Source organism: Heliangelus exortis, chromosome 12, assembly GCF_036169615.1.
Source record: "Heliangelus exortis chromosome 12, bHelExo1.hap1, whole genome shotgun sequence".
Lineage (NCBI taxonomy): Eukaryota > Metazoa > Chordata > Aves > Apodiformes > Trochilidae > Heliangelus > Heliangelus exortis.
The window spans coordinates 8,636,344-8,654,472 of NC_092433.1; the positions used below are offsets into that span (position 1 = coordinate 8,636,344).

Genomic DNA, 18,129 nt, shown 5'->3' on the forward strand with positions numbered 1-18,129 from the left:
TGGCACATGTGTAAAACCTTATTAATTGTCTGTCAGAAGAATCAACCTCCCTGCATCCTATGCTCTCAGTGCCATTCACTATCATGCCACAGGCATAAAACCACTTTTTTTTTTCCATAATACTTAGCACAAATAAACAGCAACAAGAAAATTAACTAGACTAATTTTTTACTATGCCACTTATATATTACAACAAAATATGCTTAAATATCTGTGGTATCATTTGTTCAAAACTAGTTTTAAATATGCTGTTAAATTAGACAAATTATTGCTGTCAACAAGACTGAAATTCTTACCAGTGATTTTATGTTATGGATCACATTCTGACATGAATGCAGTTTTGCTTTTTGTTTCATAAAGTAATGTAATTCTTGTCATGGCGAATGTAAATTCTGTTTAAAGAATTTCAGATTTTAACAGAAGCAGGACCCTTCTTAATTACTGGTAAACTGTATTTAAAAATTGTTTTACAAATATGAAGCTGAATTCAATGAATGTGCAGCATGTAGAAGTCAACAGTAATGTCAATATAAAGTTGGTTTCCAGATGCAAAAATGTATCACCATAATCAAACATACTTTAAATTAGGGCATGCTCAGCTAAAAGTTGTCCATCTCCTACATTATACTGCCTGTAGGAAAGAAAGCCTGAAGTTTTGACATCATATATGTTTATAACTAGCAAATCATAAAATCCACACTACAGCTGTGTGCACTGTATAAATATTGTTTAACTAAATTGAAATTTTAGGAAAACATTAGTAAAAATTAAAAGTGAAATAAAACATGAAAGTAAGTTAGGAGGAGCACATTCCCATCAGAAACTCTTATAACACTATGGCAAAAATAAGTATTGTACCTTTTTGGGTTTTATCTACGTATTTTATGTGGGCCAAAGATTGCACTTCCTCTGTAAACTATAAAATATTAAGATATATATAGAAGGGGTTTTTTTCAGAAGACATGACAGAATAGCTCACTCTTGTAAATGATCTCTCATAATATTTTTTTTGTGAGTATATTTTATACAGATACAGAAATAAGATACAGGTGTTAATGAGTTAAGAACTTTTTATTTTATGGCATGTGTATTAGTCACATCTAAAATTACATTAACTGGCATTGAGAGGACTGCACACTGTTTCTTTCTTTACTTACATCCAAGTATTTATGATTTCAACAACTGCCTCATGACACCCTGTGGAATACTTAAGCAATTGCACATTTCAGATTCACCAGAGTAACTTCTCAAGCAAAAATGAAACAAAACAGAAGAGAGAATATTGATTATATGTCCTTTGAAACAAAATTAAGATCTGGTCTTTTATTATCCTCAGCTTGAACTACCAAATCTAGGCACCCTAAGCTGCAGTACTTCTTTCCTATGCACAGTTGTTATCTGAATTCCACAGCATGTACACTATTTCCTTCCTCTTAAAACTACTTCAAAATATGATCCAATCCTTAACTAAGAAAACACATTATAAAATTATTCAGCATTTACAAAATTCTTTCCTCAGAGGTAAAGAGAACAGGCAGCATATTAAAAACATCCCCACTGAATCACAACTGCTTTAAAATAAATCATTCAATGTATAGTCCATAGATACAATAAGACTAAAGGATCTGATTATTCTTCTATTTGTGCCATATAAATTTGAAAGAAATACTTTGGATAGGGACAGGACCACACTGGGGTATTGTAAAAGTAGAATCAGTACAGCAGAGTATTTGTTTGTTTGTTGGGATGGGCACAGGATTAGTGAAGATCTGCTACTGGAGACAAATTTTTATGACCAGTTAATCACAAAGAGTTCTCTCAAGAAGATTACAGGAGGCAAAGAGATTGAGCAGTCTCATGTGCTAGGATCTTGGAACACAATATATGATTTAGTTCTTCCTGGGTTTTTTAAAACCAGAAAGAACAACAAACCCTCTGGTAACCTCTGTCATTCTCCAACATATATTTGGATAGAGACATATATGTAAGAATACAATTTTATTGCTGAATAATTACTTACTTTTGAGCATGCCTGAATTCAATTTACGACAGGGACTATTAGGAATTTCTTAATCCTCAAACTTTTATAATTTTATCTGATAATACATCAGTCACAGTGTAGTTTTGCCAACATACAATTCTTTCCTCTGGAAACTGCTATGTCCCTGTGCCATGAGCTGTACAAAAAAAAAAACCCTGTTCCATTCTTTCTGTATTTCACAAGATATCTAAATTCCCACATCTTAAGACATATTTCATTCCTTTTTAAAAATAATACCCTTACAGATAAATGTCTTTCCTATGAGGCATCCTGTCAATAAAGTGCAAGTGCTAATCTTGCCACTTTCTGGCGACAGTCTCAGGAATGCTTCTTAAATACTCAGGGGATTAAATTAAATCTCACCCGCAGACAGGCTTTAAAATATGGTAACCCAAGTTCTCAAAAGAAAATTACTTTGATTATCAAAATTAAGGTACTCTAGAATTTATAAGAACATTCTATAATCAAAGAAAACATTTCACACCATAACAGTTTGCCTTTAGATGTACAGAATAAAGTATGAGGACAAAAGAGTAAGAGCCATTTTATCAGGGAGTTTCTAGGCCTAGCTACTGAAACTGTAGTCACACACCTAAAATTAGTTCCATATATTTTCCACTGTGCTCTGTATTTGAGTTCTAAATAATTCAAACAACAAGCATTTTGTAACACTGGCTTTTTTAATCCTAAATTCATTTTGCTCTATTCTAAATTTCTCTAGGCAGAACTATTTGAAATTTGTTTCACAGTAAAGCACAGTTCATGCCTATTCCAGTGAAGTAGATTAATAACAAGATTAGTTTAACTTAAGTGTAAAATTGAAACACAGGTGAGGAAACAGAACTTTTGTACATGTAACTTTCATTATTTGCTAAGAAAAACACTAATATTTTAGGAAAATAAAAACTACTGCGCAATTTCCCAAATACTGTTACATTGTACTTTAAACAGCTAATGGATTTTTTTATTTAAAAAGGTTTAATAATGACAGCATTCATCCAACATAAGCATTAGTAGTAAGATACATGATAAACATTCCCTTTCCTAGGGTTCATTTCAGGCTCATCTCAGTACATCCCAGAGCTTTGGCAATGTCTCAGAAGAAGAGATGCATGGACAGAAGTCCTAATGCCTCTCCATTCATTGTCATGTGTATGTCTGTGTATGCATGCATCATCTGTGATGAAATACCCATCCTTAGTGGGAACAACCAGTTCAAAAAAAAAACTGAAAGACAGAAGTTTTTTAAAAGCATTACAGATTTTTAGCAAGGAATTTTTAATTAATGATCTAAAGCTACTAAACATCACATCAAAGTATTTATCAACTGCCTGAACAAGCCTTACAGCAGCTACTTGAAGTTTATGATATAATATTCGTGATATATTCAGGATATATTTTTTAGCTTAAGATTTTGGTTAAGAAAATTAGTTAATTGAAGGGCAGCTTCTGCTTCAGTAGTTTGTAACAGCAGAACTGTCTGATGTTTAGAAAGAGACTAGCCCCAAAAGTGCTTCATCACTCAGTACCACTACCTTTCACTTTGGTTTTCTTGCTTTTAAGTAGGTACACAGGCAAGCAGTATTAGAAATATTTTTTCAAGACTTAAAAATACTATATGTTCAGATGCTAAAAATTAAACTTACTTATATTGAAAAAATATAAAACTTTGAAATATTATAAAAGGGAGGTTCTATGCTCGCAAGTAAATATATTCATTAAAGTGTAAGATTTGCACTAATCTTTGGCTTTACTAAGGTAATTTGAAAAAACACTTGCCCATTTTACCATGACATGAAAAAAAAACCTCTTTGATCTCATGAACAGTTCTAACAGTTACCAAAACATCTGATTATTTCTCAATAGAATAAAGCTTCTTAACTATAGTTGCCTATTGCACAACATGTTCTCAGTTTAAAACATTTCCAAAAAGTCTTCCAAATACTACTTTCCAAAATTGTATTTGCCAAATTGGAGCAATACATCAGCCTTGTACTTCAGATTACAATATAAATCATGGTTCAATAGTTTCTTTTAGGTTTATATCCTTTCATTATTTTCCCCCACAAGTTTTCCTTAAATATCAGATTTTAGATGGTCCAAAGCTTACAACCAGCTCAGTCCTACACTGTTAGTATTTCCAACCCTGGATCTGGTAAACACCCAAGGAGAAAGCAGTCTTCAAATCATAGGATCCATATAATTTCCACAAGAGAGAATTGATCTGTATGATTATTTTTTTTACCTCAAACTTCCTCCAGGACTACAGTTCAAAGTAGCAATGTGCAGCTTCAAAATTACTGTCCCAAGGGCAATAGAGAAGTGGCATGAGGTAGTAATGACCCTATTGCTACCTTCCCAGCTCACATAAGCCAAGCAGGAAAGAACAGAATCCTTCAAAATTTTGGTCTACATGACAATCTTAGAAAATAGAAAAATACATAAGATGATAATAAGGAAAAACAACAACAAAAAAAAGGTAAACAAATCCTTTTCCTGAGCTACACTTGCATTTTCTGCTTCTTCAGGCTCATCAAGTAACACATAACACTGTACTTTGAAAACTTGTCTTCGATGGTATAATAATAATATTGAAAAAGCATAAAAGTTTGAGATACTTACTACTTTTCCATTATTAAGAACCACCTGGCTTTGTCCATTGTATCCAGCATAAGCCTTTCACTTTTTTTGAAGTTGCTGATGTTTATGTGTGACCTTGTCTCTTACAAAGTAGCAAGTGCATTGGGACAGAAGGATTTAGTTCACACAGGTTTTTTCCTCAGTGAAGTAAGTTCAGCTCTGTTTTTCATCACAGTTTGTTGGGTAATGTTGTTGCACTATTTATTGCATTAATGTATATAAAGCCATTTAAAAACAATTCTGTATAAAACAGTTCAAATAAAACAGCACATACCTCTACCTTAGATAAGACATCTCTTTTACTATACTTAAAAAATTCTCCTATTATCCAGTATCAACACTGCCAACCAAGAACTTATGGGGAAACTACACTTCATGGATTTATGCTGTCCCTGTAATATGTGCTGACAGGGTAAGCGAGCCAAGTCTACCATTGCATAAAGAACAAATGTCAAGACTTGGGATGACACAGTAAGTGCAAATAATTATGTTTAGGCAAGGCTCCCTGCAAAGACATCTGTGAAAGACTTGTGTGAGAATTTGATCTCAGCCTTGCTCAATGGCTGGCATAAATTGCATTCAAAAAATGAGTGCTGCAAATTCAACTGAAATAGAAAAGAGTGATTGCTTTGTGTTTGGTACCACTTGATTTCCAGGACTATCCATGATTTCAAGAAAGCTATTCACTTGTATATTTACCCCTAATTTTTTGTTCATCTGCAAAAACTGTCACTAATGTATTAAATGAAACATTAAAATGCCCAATATGAATTAACCTTCAGAAAAAGTTAAAGGAAAAAATTACATTATGGAGTATATACATATATATATATAAACTCCATATATACATGTACATATGTATATACGTACACATATATGTATAATACATTATACATTTACACCTGGTATGAAATCACACAGAAAAGAAAAAGCAACCAATTTTTGTGTATTTGTAAACAAGAACTCATGAAGCTGAATGTGTAAAACTACAGTAGTGTGAACAGAACATGAAACAGAGATAATCAATTGCATATGATCTTTAAAAGAAACAAGGTATGCAATGTATATAGGTAGCCCTTTACGCAACTGAATAAGAAAGAAAAATTATGCTCTTACTACTGAACACTAAAGCTGTAGTACAACCAAACAAAGAAAATACCAGACAAGAAATAAGAGTTTACACATATGCTGACACTTGGAGATCAGGATTTTCAAGGAATAAACTAAAAAACAACAGGAGACAGGAAAAAGTATAAAAAATATGAAGAAATACGTAATAAACATTGGCAGCAGCTTCAAACACAAGGAAAAAAAAAAAAGTAAAGGGCAGTTATAATTTGATTTGATCAGAAGGATTAACATTACATACTTAATTATATCAGGTCAAAAACCAGGCCTTAGAAAAATATGAGAAATTGAGTATTCAAGCTCTCTTGAGATTAAATTTAGTTCTAATTCAGATATGAAGATATACACTTTTTGTTACCCAGTAATTAAACTTTCCTAAAGGAGGCTGAGGAAAGAAAAGAAGACAGTGGCAGAATTAAGACATCTCACATAACATGCAAATATTTCACGTCATTACACGTTCTCCTTGATTCAGTTTGTTGAATGCATGGACCATCAACTGGGTATTACTCAAATCTAAAGGAAAACTGAACAGAAGCATAAAGTATCATTACAATAGCTTTAAAAAAAACAATGGGAATGAAGGTTTACCTAAAGCAAAAAGATTCGTGTTTCTTATTTTGAGACAGTAAAAACAGTATCAAGAAGAAAAAGAATCTATCAACTTTTAATCACAAAGAGAAAATGTGTATTGTTTAATGGGAATATGCAGCCACATTCCCTGGTCAGTACCTGCAATAAGGTGCTGTTACATGTGGTGAGAAAAAAAAATAGTAAGCTGCAGTTACCAATTTTAGGATAACAATCTCACATACATGTAGAAACTCCTGCACCAACAATGAGAAGTAAATGCTACTAAAATTGGGGATCAAAAATGGTAAATAGCTTTTCTTTTATTCCTTCCAATACAACCACGTTTGTTTTATTGTGCAATCACTGCAGGAAATATTTCACTCATTTTCACTTAGTGTGAGACTCTAGATTTCCTCCATAATAAAGGATTCAAATAAATGGTAACAGGAAAGATTCAAAGGAATCAACAAGCATTAAGCAAGAAGACACGTGCTAAGTTACCATACAAAGAGGAGAACAGAACTCCCCTAGGGCTGCTTAGGGAAGGGATCTGCCCTCAAGTCAGCTGATACTTTTACAGGGCTATAAAAGCAGGTCAGTGGGCAAACTGAGCCAAGAGAGAAGGCAGCCACAGAGAAAGCAGCTCCTGGACTGAAAGTTTGGCTCCTGTTGCCAGACTCCAGCTGAGAAAGAGCTGGAACTTAATGCTTAAATTAACCTTCACCAGGAAGCTAGCCAAAAGAAGCCTGGGCTGATAATATCCACTTGTGTATCTGGAAATACTCAGTCTCTGTCTCCTTCTCATCAGGGGCCAATAAAACCTCAGAACAAAACAGCTTCACTCTTGGACTCTTCTAAGCAGGTCTCACAGCCTTGTCAGATAGCCACTCAAAAGTTTTTGCCTCATTATAACTATTTGTTCTGATATAATTCAAAATCCAGTAGCTATTTTTCCATATATTAAATACAATAATACAAAGTGGACTAACACATAATTCCAGTTATGACATACAAAGAGGTGGACATCAATTCTTAAAAAAGGAATGCTTCTTATAACAACCATCTATATATATATATACCTAGGGCCTGATTTTCCAGCAGGCTGCTTAGGTATAAATTCCTGTATCTCATAACATTTTACACTGACTGTGTAAAAAACTGTGGGTTTTTTTAAAGTCCAGTGCAATTACACATTGAGAGCATCTGAAAATATGACCTGTATTACTTCTGCAAGCTAACCATGAAAAATCATACCTTTCTGCTAAATCCTACATTTTAGCTATCTGAAGTCATCTGAAAATTTCTTACTTATGACCTGTTTTGTATTATTTGATATAGGATACATAAGCTTTCACAAGTATTTTTCAAGAAGATTTTTGCATAAAAAACTGTTACACTGTATAGTATGCAAGCCAGACAAGTCCATATACACTAATGTAAACTCACATGAAGACAAAAGCTTCTTTGGCACATTTATACCTTTAAAACAAATTATTTCAGACGAACAGTGATATACTTTTTAGTTTGTATCTTGTCATTCCTATAATGTGTCTATCAATTGGGAAGACTTGGGGGTATTCTGCCTAGATTAATGTAAACATTACAAGTCTCATAAAAAAGCTAACAGATGTTTGGAATAGAGGGGCATCAGATAAGTTTTACAGACAAGTGTTAGGCAACAGAGAATACTAAAAAGGGAAGCTACAAGGGAAATGAATGGAAGAAGAGGCACCTCAAGAGCGGCAGAAAGAAAGCAAGAACCATTTCAACAGAGGTATGGAAAATCTTCCAGAGCTAAAAAACAAACAAACAAAAATAAAAACAAACAAACAAAACCAAAACACATGCCACAAAAAATATTCCCCAACAAGCTGGGCAATATGAATGGGAAGTAGCAAAGAAATAGAAAATAAAAAAGCAAAAAGAAACAGCAAACAAACAAATAAAACCACCAAAACAAAAACCTGTAACAGGTATGTATGTTGTGTGCACTATTTTAAAATGCACAAATGTATACAGGGAAAAATATATAGAGAAAAAGAAGAAGAATATAAGCTTTAAAATAGATGACCAACCTGTTCTGCAAGCAGATATAGGTTTTGGCATCCAAAGTATGACAAGAAAGAAGCTATAAAGCATATTACCTCATTCTAATTAAAACTATTTAACTTCAGTGTCTTATCAAAGTAAATGTAGTTCTTAAAGAGCAATATAGCCCAGATAAATTAATAAGTAATGTTCATCAGTGAAAATAAGGCAGTAAAACAGAATGAATCTCCATCAGTAAAAGACTAAAAAGAGTTCTGAGAAATAACAGGAATTATTTACCATAACTTATCTCAAGTTATGATGTTACACACTTAAGAAAATTAAGATAGGAAAACAGAAAGACCTCCAGAAAACAGATTTCTTTTTAATTACAGAAAAGTGCCATCATCTGTGTTCTCAGTAACAGGCAGAAAGGTTACAAACTGTACTTCATTTCAAAGTGAGAAGGTTGAGCAGGTTGTGGTGAAGAGAGGCTGGAAGTCTGGCTTAATCCCTAGAGAAAATGCAATGGTTTCATTCACTGTAAGAATCTCCTTCAAATCCTGCTTGTGGGCAGTGAAACAGACTATGATACTCCAAGATCCTTTCCAGGACTCTGTTCTCTGTTACACCCAGCACTGAAAAACCTATGGTAATTGAATTTCCTTTCCCATTTGAAGGCTCTCCAATCACTTAACAGATCTCCTTGTCAATCTGATTTCATGCTACTCATTTTCAAAGATTTACACTGTCCAAAACGATTTCTCCTCTTTTGTGATATTTATAACTTCAGAATATTAGAATGAAAAGCTCCTTTAGGTTTAGCCAGATTCCTGTTCCTGTCAGGTCTCTAACTATTCCTGTTGTGAGCTCTCTCACATTTACATCATTGTTCTGACAATGAGACATCTGAAACCAAGCATGGTTTTTTCAGGTGGAATGATGACACAAAAGCATCTTGAAAGAGGTTATCATCTTTTGTTCTGCTACCCAGTATTTCTGCAGACAGAAATACTGGCAATATTTAGTACCAAATCCCATTGCAAATACTCTTCTAAGCTGATACTAATCAATCCCTTAGCTTCCTGGTATTAACACTCTTAGTTTTCTTTTTCCCCCATCTGCTTTTACCCTATTCTTTGTAAATTTTGAAGGTCATATCTGGAAAAAAATCTGCCTTCTTATTCCAAGGTGGCCACATCCTAACCATAGCTGCCCACTCATCCTTTTTCATAATTCTTCAGTAAACAGTGATCTTCAATCTATGCTGGAAATTATTAACTGGAGGAATTTTTTGCTTTTATCCTTGCTATCTTATACTTATTCTTTCTATAGTCACTATAGAAATGTGGTTTATAATAAAATATTTCTAGCCTAGAAAGTCCCTGCTCCACTCAGATACCACATACATCTATGTGGATGGTCCAGTAAAAGAATTAATACTACATTTAAACTCCATCATAATGTGCAGTCTCCCAGTTTTCCTTGCCTCTACTTTCATACATCATATACATTTTAATACTTTCAGAATATGTTTTGGTTTTACTAGCAGTACTATATATTTCTATTGGCAGTGTAAGGTTACCATTTAAATAACCAGCTTTACTGAAAGAAAAGAGTACCTTTATTTCCTCTCCTTAAATGTTTAAAGCAAAGTTTAACATGCTTTGTAAGGTTTGAATCTGGAAACTCCTATAGTTTTGATTCCAATGGAAAGCTATAAATGATTCAAGAGTCTAGACAAAAGCAAAATAAATGCCTGTTTATGCATCACATTTTTCTACAGGACAGTTCAGCAATTAAAAGTATAGCAAATGTGTAACAAGTAGTTGCAGCATGCTGCAGGAAACCTGTTAGAAGATTCTATCTATAAATTACACTTTAACAGTACTTATATTAATAGTTTCTCAACAGGACTTTTACATAGAACTGTATAATGGTATTAAACGTATTTGGTATAAAGATTTTAAAAATACAGAGAGAGAATAAATACAGAGAGAATAAATATAAAAATACAGAGGGAAAAAAAGTGTACAAATGGTGCTTTAAAACTGCTGTCATCTTTAATCCTTAATCATATACCTCTTCCTAAAGTCTTATGGACTTATTTCAAATATTCTGTAATTTCCAGTTTTCCTATAAATATTCTAAATAATGATATAATAATTCATCAAAATAGAGAAAAAAATACTAAAACTTACAATTCCTTACTCTGAGAGAGCAAGGATTAGTGGGTCAGACAGGTTGAAGAGGGAGCACTAAAAGTGGAAAATAATTTTAAATTAAAGGAAAAAAGTTTAAAAAAAATTAACAGGAGCAAAAACTTTCAATATAAAAGTAAAAATAACATGTCTGCCCCCTAGCTACCATAAAAAAGGATGGCTATATGAATTCAATACAGCTATGTTGATTTGTACTAGGAGAGCACCCTGCCCTGAGAATTTGGAATCAAGAATCTGTAACATTTTCACATGGTATGGTTTTATGAGTTTTTTGAAATGCCAGTGGTAAAAAAAGTAGGAAAAAAACAACCACTAGGCAGGGATTAATTAGAAATAATAATACTCTTTATATTGGAAAGTTTCCTTTTTGGAAAACAGTTTTCCCTGGTTACAGAAGGCATCTATATTCATATATTAGGGACAGTGTAAAGACCTTAAAGAGAAGAAAAGCTTTGCAGAAGGATATCTCCCTGCTCCTTCTCCTAAAGATGTCTTTTCTTAATCATTCTAAATTAACACATGTTAAATGTACATAGGCTTATATCAAGAGCTGTGCTCAAAGTGCTGTTGATCACAGAACTAGGATTCTTGTTACTATGAGATGTAATTTAAGATTTGCACTATGGCTGCACAGAAGACAATGCACATATTAAGTTTCACCATTTGTTACTGGAGACCAGACACTGCTTTTTTACATATAAACTATCAAAGCAACACTAAACTTAAACTGAAACATTAAACACAGCAACTTGGATGTCTTTAATCAACATCTGCTCAATAGTTGACATCTTCCAAAGCAGCAAAGGTAAGACAGCAACTCTTTCAAATAAAGGTCTGAATGGGAAGTAGAAATTATCTGAAATTTTCTCTTATTTCTAGTTCTCTGGTTTTTATGCCAGGTATTCCAAAGTTTATTTTAGAAAATTACACAGGATGGCAAGAAGTTTCAGCAGCTGTCAGATGGAGTTGTTTCTTCCACAGTGTTAAGCCCTCACCCCTCAGAGTTCCAAGAACACTTCGTTCACCACCTGAACACCAAGTGCCCCTCACATGGCTTCCTTCAACAGACACTACACAAAACCTCCTGAAGAGTTTTGAGTTAGATGGTTTTAGTTAATAACACTTTAAAGTCACCTGGAGATAGTGACTATATAAAAATATATTACATTCTCTCTGCAGTTCTGCAAGCATCACTACAGAAATCAATTTCTGTTAGGCTCTCTCCTCAACAACATGTGCTTAATTTCAACTGTAAAATTATTGTTAAAAACTCGAGCATTGCTTATGAATGACACTAGAATAGTCTGACAACACTTCCTTTTTCAGTGTCTCCCACTCAGAAGATGGTAGATACTACTAAATGGCTGGACTCTTTAAATGATGGCTAGCTCAATGCTATAAAAACTGTGAGACACAGAGAAGAGCTTATTCCTGAGTTAGGCATACCTAGAGATTATTTTCTACTGCTCTACTCAGAGAATTCCTATTTTAGCATTAGCACAAAAAGTTAACCACGTATTCTATCAAAGTTCATCAGGTATCCTGTAAAAAGTAAATTAAAACTTAAGCAACCAAACTAATCTTCCATTTCTGTTCCATTTATGGGTTTGGTTTTTTTAACAGGTTTAACAGGTAATTACATTACATTTCATAAAGTGACACTATATAAAAATTAGTAACAATTAGAGTGCTAACGGTGAAAATTGCTAAGTATGCACAATGTCATACAGAAATCATGTTTTGTAAATCTAACAAACTTCTCTTTTCTATTACCTTCCTATATAGTTTCGATTCTATATTTTGAAGTATTCTGGATTTGTTCAGCAGCTTATTGTCACACATCCATCTCCTGACATGCAAAAAAATCTGAAACTCACAAAAGTCATTGATATCTTTTTTTCAAATAAATATTCAAATAAAGCTACTTGTGGCTCCCATGACAGCCACAACAAAAATCCAGTCTTAACCATAGATTAAGATTTTGGGATAGGTCACAGCAGGCATTTCACTTAAATTTCAAATGTGCTTTTACATACTCCCAATCCTGTCTATCAACGAGCAGCTGTTTCAAGACAAATAGTTTACAAATTCATGCTGACCTCACTCCAGATCAGCAGTAGGCACTACAGAGAGCAATGTAGAGCAGTTCCCATGGGGCACAGTCACTTTGGCACGGGGTTAAACATAAAGCAATAAAGGACTCTGCCTGTCTGGGGCTGTAAATGGAGATTTCTGCTCTCAAATTAAGGCATTTCTTACGCAATAAATACAGAGGGCCTGATATTTCTCCCAGGTAAGGATTTCACTGACATCATTACCTTTAGTCAATTTATGGCAGATTTATAGCTAATTGAATGGCAAATAAGCCAGATATTTCTTAAATTATGCAACATTATGCCGTATTTCTTTTTGCTTTCCAAGAACTATTTTCCTCTATTCTCCTCATTTCACTTTGATCTTAGCACTGTGCCTGCCGAGGCATTAAAAATCAAAGTCAGGTGTGCTAGAAGGAAGTGAATTAGATTCAGATTCCATTCTAAAGTTGGATTTATTCTACTCAAATTCAAACATAACACTGCTGATTCTACCACCAAGAAACACACACTACTTGGCAACAAGAAACTTATCAAAGCAATCTGACCAAACTGGCACCACTAGCTCTGGCTACATCTGGTAACAATAATATGAAGGAAGAAGAATGAAGATAACAATTCCCATTAAATTTATTTGCATGCTTACTCTTAAGTCTTTGAACTTCATGGCTTTCATAAAGCAAATAAGAGCTCCACTCAAAGGTGAGGAGTAATGCTTTTTCAAAAGTGATAAAATACACAGTTTACTAAGTATTAGAGTCTAGTCACAGACTGCTCAGTCAGATGGACAACAGGACAATACCACCAGGAAAGCATGACTGCCAACATCAAGGAGGATTAGCAATGCTCACATTAAGATATTTTATCCTCTGCCAACAAAAAAAGATATTTTATGTACAACAAAATTGGTAAAAAACAACTGCTAATGCGTAAGCCTACTTTTTATATTTATTAAAAAGTGTCTCTCTTTATTTCCAGATATAACAGACTTGGATATACATTAAGTCAAGCTGATGATCAACTCTAACTATGAACAAGGGCAGCAGGATCTAGTTTCTTGTTTCAGGATAAAGCCAGGATGGTTTATTCCATGAGCAAGTTATTAAACCACTACAGTGCTAAACATTTCATGCATCAGACTATGGCAAAAACTTTAGTCTCTCAGTAAAAATAGGCTCAAAATCATACATAAAACGTACAATTTCTGAATCACCTAAGATTTAAAATTTTCTTCTCGTGGCTCTTACTGCACGTAATTAACAAGCTGATGAACCTGACTTTCTAGGAAGCATTTCCTAAAACTACAATTTGCAATATTCTAGTAATTTTTTGCTAAATGTGCTCAAAAGGAATAAGGATCATTATTAAAACCTGATAGCAACGTGTTTAAAACAGTGTATTATAAGAATGACACCAAACCACGTGAAACATCTGTTTAGATTGAAAACTTATCATTATATTTTGCACTTGGGAAAACTTCGAGCTGTTCCTGAGACTTAATCTTACTATATCAAATTCCACTGAGTTGTACATTGGTTCAAATCAAAACAAATAAATCATACTCAAATACATTGCTCAATTTTGTAAATAACATCCTCACTTTACTTCTGCAGAAAGTAATCAGAGCTTGAAAATACTTCTAGCTTTAACACAAATGTCCCCAAACTAGCAGCATCAACAGTTGCTCCCTCTGTGCATATAACAGTAAGAAGTCTATATAACATCACTCACTATAGCATCCAGACAGGATGCACAGTTCCCACCTTCACAAAGGATTACATTGAAGGTGACAACTTATTTATGCCAAAGGACAAAGATGTGTTAAACTTCTCCACCAATACTGGTGTAATCACAGTTATGCTGTGTAACAAAATATGACAGAATAAAACAACTGTTGCTTTTATAAAAGTAATACCATCTTCATAAAACATTTTCTTGTCAGATGACATAATCTGAAGCTAGAGCTGTGCTTTTAAGATATATGTACTTATTCTGCTGCAGAATATGTCTAAAACAGTAATCTACTCCAATAAATCTAAATTTTGAAGCCTGTAACAGAATATTTACACTGCTACAACACAGAGAGAGTAAAGGCTGATGACTCAAAGGTGCAGCTGCAGAATGCTCCTCTGAATCCCCCCCTTTTCAGTGTCTGTGTGAACACATCCAACACCTCCTTCCCCACTGCCACAAACCCTTCATCTCAGCATGGAGCTGGAAAGAGATTTCAAGAAGAAGATTAACCTGTAAATAAAATACACAGGCCTTCTGGGTTTGTGCAAAACTTAGTTGCATGGGTTATTTTTTGAAGGATCTGGCTTTGTATCATTTAAATATGATTCCAAGGATTCAATACCAGTATAAGGCTGGCAGGTATAAAACCAGATGAATCTGTCGAGTGGAGACAGCTAGGAAAAGGTCAGGCTGCCACTCAAAGATGCAGTTCCAAGAGCAGTGAATCCCATGAACACACATTCTCTTCTCTATTGTAAAATGATTCTCAATTACACTTCCATCTTCCTTATCGGTTTTAATTCCAATCAATAGATTTCTACGACATTTCTTGAAAGACTATTTCACAGAAAAATATAATTTCTTCTCTTAAGCAATTCTGAATCTCCCTCATTCTTTTTTGGGTATATAAACAGTCATCCATTTCCCTTACCCTTTGAGTTCTTCTGCACCTTTCTAATAGGACAACTTCTACTTCATTTTTGTCCAGTTACACACTAGACATAATTTAGCTCTTTCACACTTCAAAAGAAATTTCCTCCAACTCTACTGAAAAGAAAATATTACTCTTCACACAGTTTAAAATTCCCAGCATGTGAGCTGGCTGTTTCCTCAGCATGACTAAAACTTAGGATCTTATTTAAAGACAACTTTGTTAATTAGTATTGACATTTCAGAGCTGAATGGCAGCTTCCTTCCTTACCAACAGCCTTGGTGTCACACAAGCAGTATGAGATCCTTATGTAAGTATCTCATTAAGCTCAGTCCCACCTTGCAAATGGCATAATGCTTTTGCAAACACTTCTATATATTATGTATAACCCCAGCCTTCAACTATTCAATTCTCTTTAAGTTGCATGTAAAGAACCATCTTAAAACTACCTACCATAACTTGATCCAGAATATCTTAGGTTATTTACACTTCATAATTTATCTTTCAAATTCTAAATAGATGTGATCTACACATACACATATACATATTCATTTACAACTTCCTAAAAAGATTTTTTCTCTCTCTCTCATTAATATATTGCACTACCTCTTATTCAAAATCTTACAACTGATTGCCTCTTTTCTGTATAACTACATTTAGAAAGCTAATACTGGGCTAGTTCATAATACATGTATATGTTAAAATATATATTCACTAAAATATAATATATATTAGTATATTTTTAATAATATATATAGCACTAAAAACTACACAAGCATAAATACACCAGCATTTCTTCAAAGCACTTATTTCAGTCTGTTTCCTCAAGTAACTAGCACTTCATTTCACTAACAGTATCTCCCTATGCCTTCCAAATGAATTAAATCCTTTTTATTTTCCACAAGCGAAATACAAAAGCAGCAAAATTATTTTTTATTTTTTTTAGGATTTAAAAATATTATTAGGATTTTCAAACATGGAAAAAAACAGGTTCCTTTGTAACCTCTCCAGAGATGTATATTACTGGTACACGAACCAGATCTGCTTGACCAACTGTAGTTTCATGCTATTTCTTTGAAAAACAGGTCAAATGATCTCACATCATCCTGGTGCATTTTGGATTCAGAAGTTTCAGTTTCAGTGGTCTTCTCAGCCAGAATTCCTGCATCAAGCAATAATACTGATGCAAATTTCTTAGTACAAGAGTTTATGCTAGTATCCTAATCTGACTGTATGGAAATTTCTTGGGTTTTAGAAGACAGCTAAAAGTAACGTATACAATTAATTGTACAAAACATTTTAATTTAATATGAAGTGGCAATATTGACTTGTATGTACAGTCCAGCCACTCCAAGTACAGATTCCAATTATTACATGAGAGCTAAGACTTTATGACATTTCCTACAAATGCTAATTAGCTGGTAGGTTAGGGCCCTCAGTCATGTAGCACTTCATCAATCACAAAGCTTAAACTATTAAAGATGAAAACTGTAACATTTTACATGAGCAGTTATGTTGCAAGTCAAAGTAGAATATTATATTAGCCCCCTTTACATGGTGTTCTTTTATAAGTCCCCACAAAAGAATTTCCACAAGCGGTTGTCCTAATATGATCCAGGTCTACATCCTCTACACTATTCTTGTCTCCACAGCTACTGTTTTCAGCACAGAGGCTCATACTTCAGAGTACACCATAGTTTTTTAAAATACCTACAGATTCCCAAAGGTCAACACCAGGCATAGCCACTGTATGAAGGAGAAAATCTGGGAGCAAAAAGGGATGTGCAAGTACCATCACTCAGTTCAGCACTTCTGCCCTTCATCCTGCAACTTGGCCATATTCATAGAATTTGTATGTTCTGGTAAGAAATACATAAAGGCTTCTGAGGTCTGCCCCTCTGCATGCTAAACTGACAGATATGAGGTGTAAGACTAGCTTTGCCAGGTTAAACAAGGCTATTAAAACAGCATACCCAACTTTACTGGCACTAAAATGGAACAGTGGTGCCAAAGATTCTAAAAGAAAGAAATATTAAGTAATATTGCACCTCTGACATTGACATAAGTTTATTATTACTCCATGCCAATCTACCTTGATCCAAATCCTCTAAATGCATACTGTTCCAGTGCTGGGCCTCCCTTAAGCCTACAAATTATAGTGAATAGTGTAGCAGTTTTTCAGTTTAGTCAAAAACTACATCAAAACCACTGCATGGAAGGTCAGTTCATCATTAGCTCATTACATAGCCCATAATTTTTTCTGCAGCATTCCCTGATGTGTGATCCTATGCCATCCTGTGGGGTTCACCACAGCTGTTTTGTTGCCAGTTTTTGTTTCTTCCATAACTTTGGTAGGGAGCCCTCCGCAGCACTTGTCCTGTCTTTTCAAACAGCTGTCCAAAAAGGAGAAGAAAGAACTCCAACTTTGACAGGGAGCTTTTCTGGGTTTGCTTTTGTCTCCATTGTATTTTTCAACATGGCAGATAACAACAATGTACCCAAGAGAAAGAATAGAGAGTTAGAAATTCCATATTTCCGATTTACATATTCCTTCCTACTCAGTTTCAGGTTATTACTAACAAATATTTTTAAACACTATATACAATTTTTTTTTCTTCTTCAATTACTTGAATACAAGCATTAAAACAAATGTTATTTTAGGCTGATTGAAGAACTTCAGACTGAGTGGAGAGAGATTTAACTATCTATCTTTCATCAGCAAATGAGGGCACTAAACTG

At 34.0% G+C, this 18,129-nt stretch overlaps 1 protein-coding gene across 1 annotated transcript in view; it reads right to left on the reverse strand.

Moving 5' to 3' along the window:
• Nucleotides 1-18,129, reverse strand: part of ERC2 (ELKS/RAB6-interacting/CAST family member 2) — a 401,801-nt gene that overhangs the window by 266,777 nt on the left and 116,895 nt on the right. The gene's annotated exons all lie outside the window — the stretch shown is intronic.